General features: G+C 51.8%; 1 long non-coding RNA gene across 1 annotated transcript; it reads right to left on the reverse strand.

Annotated features, from left to right (window-relative positions):
• Positions 1 to 2019: 2019 nt before the first annotated feature.
• On the reverse strand, positions 2020 to 8412 carry LOC132248874 (uncharacterized). The gene is made up of 4 exons (XR_009460329.1): positions 6971 to 8412; positions 6448 to 6650; positions 4215 to 4362; positions 2020 to 2779 (listed from the first exon to the last, which is right to left on the reverse strand). It is a non-coding gene; the product is annotated as an uncharacterized LOC132248874 (long non-coding RNA).
• Positions 8413 to 12243: the final 3831 nt, after the last annotated feature.

Consider the following 12243-nt stretch of genomic DNA (forward strand, 5'->3'; position numbering starts at 1 on the left):
CGGCAGCGCTGACAAGTCCTTTGCTGCACAGCGGGGTTTAATTTGAGACCTTGCAGTGATCTCTGCCCGTGTCCACACAGCAGGGTCTCCCTGGGGTTTCTCATTTATCCTGGGAAATGAAGACTGCTCTGTGGTTGAGGTGGGGAGGAGGGGAGGAGGCAGTACTTCTCCTTTGCCAAGGTGTAACTTTACTTTCTGTATAAAAGGACTTTTGTGGTATTTTATGCCCGACTCCATTGAAAAATCCCTCCATGGGGAGTGGTAAGAGTCAACACCCTTTCTGTAATAATCCCCAGAGTTTTGCTGAAGACAAAAAAAAAAAAAAGCAAAGGGAGGCAAGGGGGCAAGAAAATAGAAAAGGGCAGTGATGCAAAGGAGAGGTCATTCAGGATGGAAAGAGCTGCGCTGTGGAGACACTCCATTTTGAAATGAAATGTAGGATTTAATGTCCAGGGTGCTGCATCCAGCTTTGAACTTCCCTCTCATTCTCTCCTCCCCTTCTCTTTCTGCCAAATGTATTTCTCAATGGACAGCAAACCTTTTTTGTGAAGACTGAAATAAAATTAAGGTATTAAATATGTGGGGTTTCTCTTTCTCAGACCTTTCACTTTCCCTGCTGGACAAGGCATTGGGTGAAGGGTGCACTTTTGTTCTCCTGTTTTCTATTTGTAGCATGCTCTCCGTGCTGTTCAAATAATCTGGAGGAGTAAATCTCAGCCAGGGTGAGTGGGCACTCTGGGGTGCCATCAGATTTTTTTTAATGGTGCCACACAATATTAGTGCTGCTAGTTGTGTCTAGATCTGCATATGAATCATGAATAAAATGCAGAAGTTTCAGAAAGGAATCAATAACGTAAATAAATTGCAGATTTACTCTGCCATGTTTGCTTTGAAATATCTGTTGGATTTTTTTTTATTTTTTTAATTCAAAGAATAATAGAAAGTTACAACAAACAACCATACTTGTCAAGGATTAGCTCAGTCTACTAGTATGTGCACTGTATTCACTTGCACTGGCTGGGAATTGAACCCAGGTCTCCTACATGGCAAGCAGGAAATCTACCATGAACCACCAATGCTTGAGGTAGCAAAGCTCCTGATGAAACCCCTGGAAAGAAAAGGTGATGGTGACTCTTCCCTCCATTCCAGTTCACTCCAAGGAGAAACAAGCCAGAGGTTTTGGGAGCTCTGCAATGCCATGGCCCAAAGCTGATCAATAAGCCCTGGCCAGAACTGAAAGAAACAGCCTGCATTGGAAAAGAGGGGAAATGTCACCCTGGGGAAGTGATTGAGCCACCTTTGGTGTGTTTGTTTCTTTGTCTTTGCTTGCACAAGGACCTCAAATCCCTTTTTGAGCTCCTGCTTTCCATGCAACTCCCTCCTTTGCTGGGCTGGGTGCTGGGGGGATCCTGACCTGCAGTGATTAAAATCATCCGAGAATGTGGGCGCCCAAGAGAGGCTGGATGGACATAGCAGACGCCCGCATGTGTGGTGTCTGTGCTACAGACTGGGCATTTGGCTGTTCCTTTCACTTTTTCTGGATTGATGTTTGCAGTCATCCTTCACTGGTCCCAGGGCAAGAGGGGGGAGATTTAAAAAAAAAATTCCCCATGTTGCAAACCAAATGAGCCAAATCAACTCCAAATCCGTGAGTCTGTGCAGAACCATAAGTGGCCTGACTACCAGCAAACATCCTCCAGCCCCATCTGGGACTTCAGATGTCCCCAACTCCTTTGAGGGGCATCCTACATGCAGGGGTTTGGATGCCCCCGAGTTTTGCTTGCCCTCAGCCATATGGCCACAGAAGCAAGCTTGGGAGGAGTCTCCCATGTCCATAAAGTGACATAAAGCCAAGATCTCCCCACTCCAGCAGCTACATTGGAGATGAATTATGCATTACCTTTGTGGGTACTACCCCCGTGCCAGGAAAGCGGTTGTCCCCCGGTGCGACTAGGAAAACTGCCTCGGTGGTCATGATGTTTCCCCTGCCAGGTAAGCAAAGGACTACACTTGATCTGATTTAATATATAAAGTTAAATATATTCATCCTCCATCATAAACCTTTCATCGCACAAGAAGAACTGCGCACGTGTTACAAAAAACACACCCATTCCCCTGGGGCTCCACACATCCACCTGCTGCCATAGACCTTTGGTCCAAAGAAACTCTTTAGGGTTTAAAATCTCAGTTGATTCCCTGTCCTTTTTGCTGTTGATGTCGCTGTCACTCCCACTGCTGCTGATCCTGTCGCCGACCTCCTCGCTGTCATCGGGTCCGGTTATGTTGCTGTCCTCTTCATTCTCACTGTCCAGTTCCCCTCCCGTTGGGCTCTGGAGCAGCCTGTACCAAGCATCTCTCTTCCACGTGGAGTTGACTGTCTCTTCTCCATCCTCTCCCGCTAATTTCTGGTAGTGGGATTGGAGCTCACTCAGAAATGTGATGAACTTCATCTGATGACCATGGAGTTAAAAGGAGCTACATCAGAACTATCGTCAGGATTGTCACCTCTCCTCATCGAAGGACATACAAATAATTAACACGGTAATCAACTATCATGGTTATCTAGTATACAGAATAAGTATGTAGCAGGGCACTGGGATGTACCTGATCCTTTAGGAGAGCAAGCAGTCTGAGAGGCTGGAAGAGGGCTCAGGCTGGAGCTACATGAGCCCAGCGTCTGCACCAGTCTGTTCGTTTCTCCCCAGCTACTACACAGTGCACAACTCCTGGCTCCGGGTCCCTGAAGGGAACTGGATTTTGGCTGAACAACTCTACAGGTCTGGAAACAGAGGCAAGTTCCTTGGACTGAGGAAGACTGGGTTTACAGGCAAGTGGTCTTTATGTTACACCTCTAAAGACTGAGGTGTCTGCCAGACGGCGGTGATGTTTCTTATTGATTTATGCTTAGCCTTGAACCCTGGGGGTGCAGACTCAAGGCTTGCTTAGAGAGCCAGTATCCCAGGAGCCCTCCCACTGAGGGTGGGACCCAGGGAGGGGTCCCAGAACTGAAAAAAGGCTGAGACCCAGATGACGAGGTCCAAGAGGCCCAGAGCCACCTGTGTCCAGGGCTGGGCGGTGGAGGGGTCTGAGAGCTCAAAGGGGCAGAGTGTGTAAGAAGGTAAATCAAAGGGAGAACACCTCTGAGGCTTAGGGCGTGGTGTAGGGGAGGAAAAGGAACCACACCGTTTGCCCTTAAGGCTAGGTCCCTGTAGGGCACCTGCAGTCAGGCCGAGAGGAACCTACCAAGGTTGGATGTCTGGATAGCGGCCCATGGGGCCTCAGACCCAGGGGAAACTTACTGGATTGGCGCTCACTCTAAGGCCTGCTAGCAGCCCCCTTGAATCAACCTGTAATATTAAGAGCAAGGCACGGCTGGTGAACAATGAAGAGAGAGTGACATTAGAGCTGGAGCCAGGCAGGAGCAGCAAGGCTGCTAGGGGTGTCATGGCAGCCCCTGTGGCTGTGAGCCTGTCACAGCGTACTTCTATTTTTTCCTTTGAAAGGAAAATATAAAGTAGTGATAAAATTATGATCGCATAATTTGCGATTTAATGACTTATTTAAAATTGGTTTAATGGACCACCGATAGTAGAGTGCAGCCCCAACAGTTTTACACGGCAGGCCAGGCTGCCAGTGGCCAGTACATTCATGGGCTGGATCCAGGTGTTCCTGCTCTGGCACGTGGGTGGGCACCATCTGGCCAGGTGGGGGACAAACCGGCTTCAACACAGCCCTGATGGGGAAAGGAGCTTGACCCATCCTTGTGAAGAGGGAAAGAAGGCTAGCCAAGTGACCCTGTAGGGAGGGAAAGAGTGCGTGGCCTGGCCCAACCCGGCCCTGCAGGAAAGGAAGGGGACACGGTCCAACCCTGATCCTGATGGGGGAACGTGGCCCAGGCCCACGGGGGAAAGAGGCATAGCTTGGCTCAGACCAGCCACGCAGGTACTGGGGCTTGGGGATTTGGCAGGGGAAAGTGGGGGGAGGCTGTGTTCATGGCCACCACTCGCTTGCTGCCAATTCCCCAGACCCATGGGGAGCCCCACAAGCCAGATGTGATGGCTCCATGGGGCTGCATTTGGCCCAGGGGATGCAAATTGAGCAACCCTTGTCTAGTAGATGTATAATACAGCAATTTATATTTGCTTACAGAGATAATTAATAAAACATAGATATCAATGAAATGTTAGTTATAATCTCAAAAGATTAAAAAATACCTGTCAGCATTTTCATTTTTACACTCTCTGCCTTGTATGGATAGCCATTTTAATAATATAACATTAGGTATCGTTTTCAAAAGATCCTGCCTGTTTGAAAATATGGACAAGTGGAGCAGCTGTAAATGCTTCACAACAAGTTGTAGCACTGAAAGAAGAAGGAAAAAAAAGTTAATTTCTCAGTAAGTGAATTATTTAACATTTTGGGCGCTAATAATACCCATGGTTAGTTCTGTAGACAATACATTTAGAAATCCTTTCCAAGAGTTACCAAAGTCCCATGTTCAATACAAATCACCACTTGCAAAGATATTAACAGAGCCAACGGTCTTCAAAGCAACCTTGAAAACAGCACAAGAAAAGCTGGCAAGTAGGGTCTGATGCTTTTCCACCACAAATCATACTAGCCTATCTTCAAAAAGGCCAAAAGGTTCCCAAACAGTTACGACTTTTATTCCCTACCAGCCTTTACTAGACCTGAACTAGCAGCTTAAAAGTCAAAACTTGTCATTCTATTTTTAATCCGCCTTGGTTTTTTGCATTTTTTAATCTATTTTTAATCTTTCTTGTTTCCCCAAGAAAAGCCATTTTAAGGATCCAATCCAATTGACACTGAGATGAATGGGAGTCTTTTCACTGACTCTACAGAGTACTGAATCAAGCCCAAAGCATTCATAGTGGATGATTTCCTCTTTGGAACCCCACCCCCCACTCCACAAGAGAAATATCCCATACTAAATCCTAAGATTAATGTAAAAAGATGATACTATCTCACCAGAGGAAAGTGTTTAGAGAGGTGAGAAACTTAATGGAAGGGTAATTATTGGTTTGGCTAGACACTTTTGCTTCTCTTTGCTCTAATTTCCCAACCTTAAAATACAGTGCACCTTCTCTTTGGGTGTGCATCATACAGTATTTCATGACAATACTTTACCCATTTAAAGGTAAAAATCCCAGTAATACAACATTCAAATTGGAAGATTTAAAATTATAGCAAAAACTAGAATAAATACCCCCCACCACAATTCTGCCTAGATAAGTCTTTTGGTTTCTATTTAACAAAAGAAGATTGATAAATATAATTCTTCCTACACGTTCAAGTTAACAGGAACAGAATGATTCATATACACTACAGTACTAAAGTAACTGCATTACTGGACTCATTTTTGGCATCTAAACCTACTACTTATGTTCACTTTGAAATTTTAAAAGCCTTGGTGGGGTGATATAGTTGGAGGTAGTCCTGCTTCAAGCAGGGCTTTAGACTAGGTGACCTCCTGAGGTCCCTTCCAACCCTAATTTTCAATAATTCTGTTTAGCTTTGAGAGCTTTGAAGCATGGAAAGTTTCATTCAAGAAATGAATTTCAAGATTTTCCCCTCCCCCCGAAATGCAGGAGCATGTGAAATCACATTTTACTGTAAGTATTTTTAAAGTATAATTATAACTGCTATTGCTAAATGAATAGATCCTACTAGAAAGGTAAGCCAAGCAACTTCCTGTGTCAGGGAGCAGATATGTAGTAACTTAACCGGAATCAAAGTGGTTCCATAACTTCATCAAGCACTTTCTCCTTTCTGTTCCTATGTGCATGCATGGCTATGCAAAGGGTGTGGGAAATGATGTTTCAGGCCTCACCTAGCCAGATATTGTGCCTACTTAATTAAAATTAGTTTAAAAAAGTTATCAATACCAGCTACACCGAGAAAACCACCTGTGAATTGGTGTGCACTAGCTTAAATTGACCAGATTGAGTAAACCAGAGTTAAACTGGTTCCACTTTTTGTGTAAGCAAAGCCAGAGGCAGAACCAGGAGCGTCAGTGCCCGGGGAGACAGCGCCGAGCGCTGGAGCGGGAGGTGAGGAGCGTCGAGCGCTGGAGACTCCCTGAAAACTGGCAGTTTGTTCAGTAACGAACTAACTGCAACTTGAGGCCTTCAGGCCTACGCTGAATAAAACAAGGAGACAATTCCAGTCCTACTCAATGTCTTCACTGGAGCATGTCTGAAATCAGTCCCCATTAACAGGCATGAAAAATATACCCAGTTGCTATTGAAGGTGCCGTAGAGAAAGCGATCATCGTGGCTTCCTGTACCTAGTAGAGTGGTTTCTCAGCCTTTTTTGGCTCCAGGCGCCCTTCTGCAACTTGCCTGAATTTCGTGGCACCTGCTTTTCAAAAACTCATTTCAGTCATTTTTTCATCATGAAAAATAGTAGACTGGCCCCCACCCCTACCTCTCGCAGAGAGCTCAGCCCACAGCAGACACGGACGGCTTCTGATGCTACGGCTTCCTGCCTGAAACCTCGAGGTCTGCCGTGTGAATGGCATGCAGGTGTTCACATGCCTCACAGAGCTAATATCACACAGGAGCCCGGCTGAGACTTACTTATTCCACGTGCCCAGACCATCTTATCAGGTCTCTTTATCTGCGATGTTGCTGGAAAAAAAAGTGCATTTTTGCCAGATGCTTACAAAAGCGGACGCATCTCTGATCAGTGAGTCTACGTGGTGCGTACCACACCCAGCACCACTGCTAAGGGTCCTGCAGAAACCGAAGTGTTGAACCAGCCTTCACTCGTGCACCTGGGCCGTGCACAGCGGGGCAGGCAGCGCGGGCGAGGGGAACAAGAGCAGCGCCAGCCACGGCTGCACGCGCCCACGAGCTTCCCGGGAACGGGGTCGCCCCGATTCACCTCCCTGGGCCAAAGGGGTCTCACTGTAAAGGGCGACTCCACCAAACTCTGCCCCCGCACCCACCTTGCTGCCTGGGGCGGAGGCAGGGCAGTGCCCGGCTCCGTGTGGCTGCGGGCTGCGCTGAGCGGTGCCCCCCACCCCCGGCCGGCACCGCGGGGGAGCGGCGGCGGCCGCAGGGGTTCGTGCGGCGTGTTGGAGCGGTGCAGCGCGGCGCGGGGCGGCGCGGGGCGCGCACAGACGTGCTCCTCGCTCGCGCGTGGTCGGTGTGCGTGACGGCTGGCCAGTAGCACTCGGGAGTCTTGGCTATAAACTCCGCCGGGGTCTGCCAGGGGCGCTATAAGAACCTCCAGGTCGGTGCCTGTGTTGCACACTTGGCTTGTGACGTGGATGCTGGCGTTGTACTTCCAAGCCAGCGGATTTGGCGCGCTTGCTGTCAGCTGTCACTGCCGGTCAGAGGCTTAGCGATAGGCCGGTGTCGGACGAGTGCGGTCAGTGCGGCCCGCAGCGCTGTCCCCTGCAGGCACCGAGCCAACGCCGGCCGGGGAGCCAGGCCCCTTGTCTGTGTCCAGCCGTGTCCCGCTGTGCCCTCGGGACTCCTGCGCCTGCTCCCTCACCCCGCAGCTACCAATGGACCAACACCACCCCCACTGGCAGTGCGCTGCGAGGGGATGTGTGCGTGGTGCAGCACCGCGCTGTGCCGGGATTGCAGTGCAAGCTCTGCACGTGCACCCCACAGCCCAGCGCAGCACGTATCGCCCCGGGGCCCCTCGCACTGCGCCGTGTCTGGGGAGCCCCTGCTCTGTTGTGGGGCAAGTCTGGGAGCCCTGCCTGGGGGTGAAGCTTTCACAGCACAGGCTGGTGGGAAGCCCCTTGTCCTGTCTCCCTGGGAGCCTGGTCCTGCATCCGGGTTTGTGTCCCCTCCCAGCGCTCTGGACCTGCACAGAGCGAGTCGGGGCACTCGGAGCCCAGGGCTCCTCTCTGAGCCTCCAGCCCGATGCACTGGTGAGGGCCTTCGTGCTCCCTGTGACCCGTGCGCTGATCTCAGCAGCTGCAGCAACCAGAGGCCGCGAGATGAACAGTGCTGCATGGACCCCGTGTCTTTGCGATCCCCGTGTCATTCTAGTTGTGAACTCACAGTAAGGGCAATAATTATTACTAGGGATTTAATGGAAATAGAATTACATGGGCTCCTGTAATCATAACAAGCAGGGCTGGAAGGCACCTCAGGAGGTCTCATCTAGTCCAAGCCCCTGCTTTGTATTGTTATGCGAGAGACAAATCAATGTCTGAAAAATCATCAGAAAATGGTCAGTGGTGCAATTTAAACTAAAACAGGTTTCCCTCAATTTATGTGGGTTTGATTTATGTGAATTCACTCTTATGCGATGACCATTTTGTACCTGAACTTTGTTCTATGAGAGGTAAATTTGCATATATGCGATTCGCATATTTGCGATGTGGTGCCCCTGCTGCAGCCCCGGGAACAACAGACCCCACCTGCTTGCAGCCACGGGGCTGCACCCCTCTCCCTGCCCCTTCCCTAACCTCAGCCTCACTCCCTCCCTCCCTCCCTCCCTCACAGCCCTGGGAACGCAGCCCTATCTCTTTCATTGTAAAGTGGGTTTGCTTTATGTGAATTCGATTTATGCACTGTTTCCTGGAAACGCATCTACCGCATAAATCAAGGGAAACCTGCACATCCTTCTCCCGGCTCCTCTCCAGACCTGGGGACTCTTGCTCCACCTCTCTGAGTGGAGGGAAATCAGACAGAGCACTACCTGGCCATGGTGAGAACGGGCCACCTGATTCCCAGCTCCATCCAGGGCTGACACCAGCTCTCCATTCTGCTCCATCTAGACACCAGCATGACCCCATGCTCGGGACAATGGCCCTCCTCTGGCCTGTGGCTGGGAACCAGATGTCATGGCTGTAGCACATTGAAAAGGGCTCTGCATAGCCATTTAAACAGATCATACTTCTGAGACTTAAGATGGCAGAGACAGACGGCTTGGGGACGGGCCTGATTGCTGTGATAACCCTGATCACCCATCAGGGATGGATCTGGTCTCGGGATGTCCCTCCCCAGCTGCCCTTCTCCTCAGCAGTTATCTCAGGACAGGAACAGGCTTTTTAATGCACAAGAGCTGTGGCACAGCTGGATGACATCGTGCAGGGCAGTGGTGGCCACCACCTTTTTGCTGAAGTGCCGCTAGTTAGACCTAGACCTTCCCCGAGTGCTGCTCTGATCCCACCGATGCCCGTGTCTCTGCCTCTGTCCCAGCACCTCCCGCTACCTTGCACCCAGGCTCACATGCCAGACCCAGCTGCTGCCCATGCCCCTCATGGCACGCATGCTCAGCTGGCCACACTAATGTAGGGAAACAGGCAGGGGCACCTCTGCACACCCACAGCCAGCCGGGCTGGTTTCAGTGTTGAGCAGCCAAAACCACTGCCTGGGGATCCTCTAAGCTAAGTCTGTGCAAGTCCCAGAGTCCTGGGTTGTGGAGGGGAGAAGCCAGCCGAAATGTGGTGACTGTGTCTCATCACAGGTTCAGAGCCCATGTGTGGGGCACTGCGGTGGTCGGAGAAGTGGCTGCAGGAAGAACAGCTGCCCAGGGAAGGGGCCTGGGGTCATGGGTATGGGGTCAGGGTCACTCACCTGCATGTCCTCAGACTTCTAGTCCTGCAATCAAGAACAGGTGAGGATTCACACAGCAGAGACACCGCAGCAGGACCCAGGGCAAACACAGACAAGCCCTGCTGTCCCCAGTGGCCAAACCCCTGGGGCTGCCTGGAGCTGGGGCAAGGGGGAGTCTGGGCTGCAGCGTTTGCACTCAGGTCCCTACAGCAGCCAGGGGAGAATTGAACCCCCATGGCTAGGGGAGCCCCACAGGGAAGGTCCCTTCAGCAGCACAAATCCTGCCCCATTGGCCTGGCCCGGCCCAAGGAGGGGGCCAAGGGCCTTCCTGGGTGAGATGCTGGCGTCCCCTTGCAGCCTACCGGGGGAGTCGGTGTCACCGTGGAGCCATCACTTCTCCATGCCCTGGCGTCTGGGGCCTCAGTTCTCAGCCCTCCCTTCCCGGCAGCCCAGACTTGTCCTTCTGCGTGTCTGGGTGCTTGTGTGTCCTACCGTTATCTCACAACTACTCACACATGCCTGGGGCAGCTCCAGCCAGGGCCGCCCATGGGCCTCGTCCCCACAGCACCCAGCTCGGCACGGTCTCACCGCAGATTAGGGCTGATGAAGCACCAGCTCCCCCTCAGCGTTTTCTGCCCTGCGCCCGACACTCATCCCCCGCTGGGCTTCACTCACTGGGACAGGATTTTTACACCTCCCTGAATCTCCCTGTGATCCCACCTCTCGCATTCAAGGTGGACAGCAGATAGTTCATCAATTCTCCCACCGCTGGGTCCAAGGACTGGCATTCAGGCCTCGGGCACAAGCATATGGTACCACTGTCACTCCACTGATGTAGCCGACCTGTGCAGGTTTTCTGTGGACAGAGATATGGGGCCGCGTGGAGGGTATTGCCTGGAAATCTGGAGCATTGCTATGGAAAACAAAAGAACAAGAGAAGTCTCGGCTGCGAGGTAAGGAGGTAGGAGCTGTGGGGCAACAGGGCCCTCAGGAGTCCAGGTCGTAGCGGACATTATCTGGTCTCCCAGCGGGGTGGGGCAGGCACCTGCCCTGGGGAGCTTCAGCAGGAGACTGGACACACACCTCACTGGGTTATTTGACCCCTGCAGTCTTTCCTGCCCAGAGCAGGGGGCTGGACCCGACGACCTCATGAGGGCCCTTCCAGCCCTAAACATCTGTGTGAGTGTGAGTGTGTAAGAGACACACTGGGGATGTATGAGAGATACTTGGGCTGTGTGTGTGTGTCTCAGGGAATTGGTTGGTGTGTCTGTGTGTGTTGGTTGCAGAGACAACCTCTGTTCAGTAACTGCACAGGATACCCATTACCTCTGCACGTGGACCAGGAAACAAGCTCTTGGTTTTGTGGCTTTTTGAGAGCACCGCAGAAACTGCGCGCACTTTCAGTGCCCTGCGACTCGAGTGGCTCGCTGTTCGTACATGCAACGAAAGGACGTGCACACAGACCCCAAGAACTCTGGGTTGTCTGGGAGGGGAAAGGCCTGGGGATGAGAGGACGGGGCTGGGGGCACGGACCCCTGGGTTGTTTGCGGGGCGCAGAGCAGGGAGAATGGGGGGCCAGGTGCCTGGGTTCTCTGCAGGGAATGGGGAGGGGGCTGGGGGGTGAGAGCAGAGGCCCAGCTCAACCCTCAGGCACTCAGCACACATGGGTCTGGTCCTGTGTCCAGCACAAAATAAGGGCAATGCTCTCCCATGGGGCTGGCCCCCTTCCCTTCCCCTGTGTATTGTCATCAGTGCCAGGCAGGATACTGGGCTGATCACTCCGCCCAGCTGTCCCTCCAGAGCGCTGGGGCTTGCTGGCATCTCCTGTTTCTTAGCTCATAAAACAAGTAACGCAGAGAAACATTAAAAAAAAAAATTTTTTTTAAGACTATTGCTTATGAGTTGCATACCACCCCTAGTATCTCTATTTCCCAATACCCTCCCAATATCTCCCTGTGCCCCCAGCATCTCCCAGTATGACCCAGTGCCCTCCCACTATCTCCCAGTGCCTCCCAGTATGTCCCAATGCCATCCTACTATGTCCCAGTGCCCTCATAGCATGTGCATGGCAGGTCAAGGCATGTCCTTGGTGTGTGGAGGCATGTCCTGCCACCTCTGCAGTCCCCTGTGCTCACACATCCCACACATCTCATAGATTTCATAGATTTCTAGGGTCGGAAGGGACCTGGTAGATCATCTGGTCCGACCTCCTGCTCCAGGCAGGAAAGAGCGCTGGGCCCTGCAAATGTGATCCTTTTGATTTTTTCTAAGGTCTCGCTGAGAATAGAGGTGAGGCTAACTGGGGTTAAGTAACCCGAGCCAGATGCCTGTCTAAGCACTTCTTGAACACCTCCAAGGTAGGGAGGTGACTTGTGACAGCGCCACAGTCTTTGGTTTACTACCTCAATCCTCCTCTCCCTCCTCAGCCCATAGCCCGAGACTGGGAGGATCTAGGAAAACACCAGCTGTGCCCCCAACCCTTTAGCCCCACTCCCTAATCCCTGTAGTGCTTCATGACCCAGCTGGGATTGCTCTGAGCTGTGCCACTCATGCCCACATGGATAAGGAGCACAGGGTACTGGTCACTGGGCCAGAGAAGCTCAGGGATCTTCTCCGCAATGTCTCGGATACGGGCTCCTGGGAAGCAGCAGTCTTCCCGGGCTAAGGGGTCGGGGCATCAGATTGCCCCCTCAGTCGC

This window comes from Alligator mississippiensis, chromosome 1 (genome assembly GCF_030867095.1).
Source record: "Alligator mississippiensis isolate rAllMis1 chromosome 1, rAllMis1, whole genome shotgun sequence".
NCBI classification, from domain to species: domain Eukaryota; kingdom Metazoa; phylum Chordata; order Crocodylia; family Alligatoridae; genus Alligator; species Alligator mississippiensis.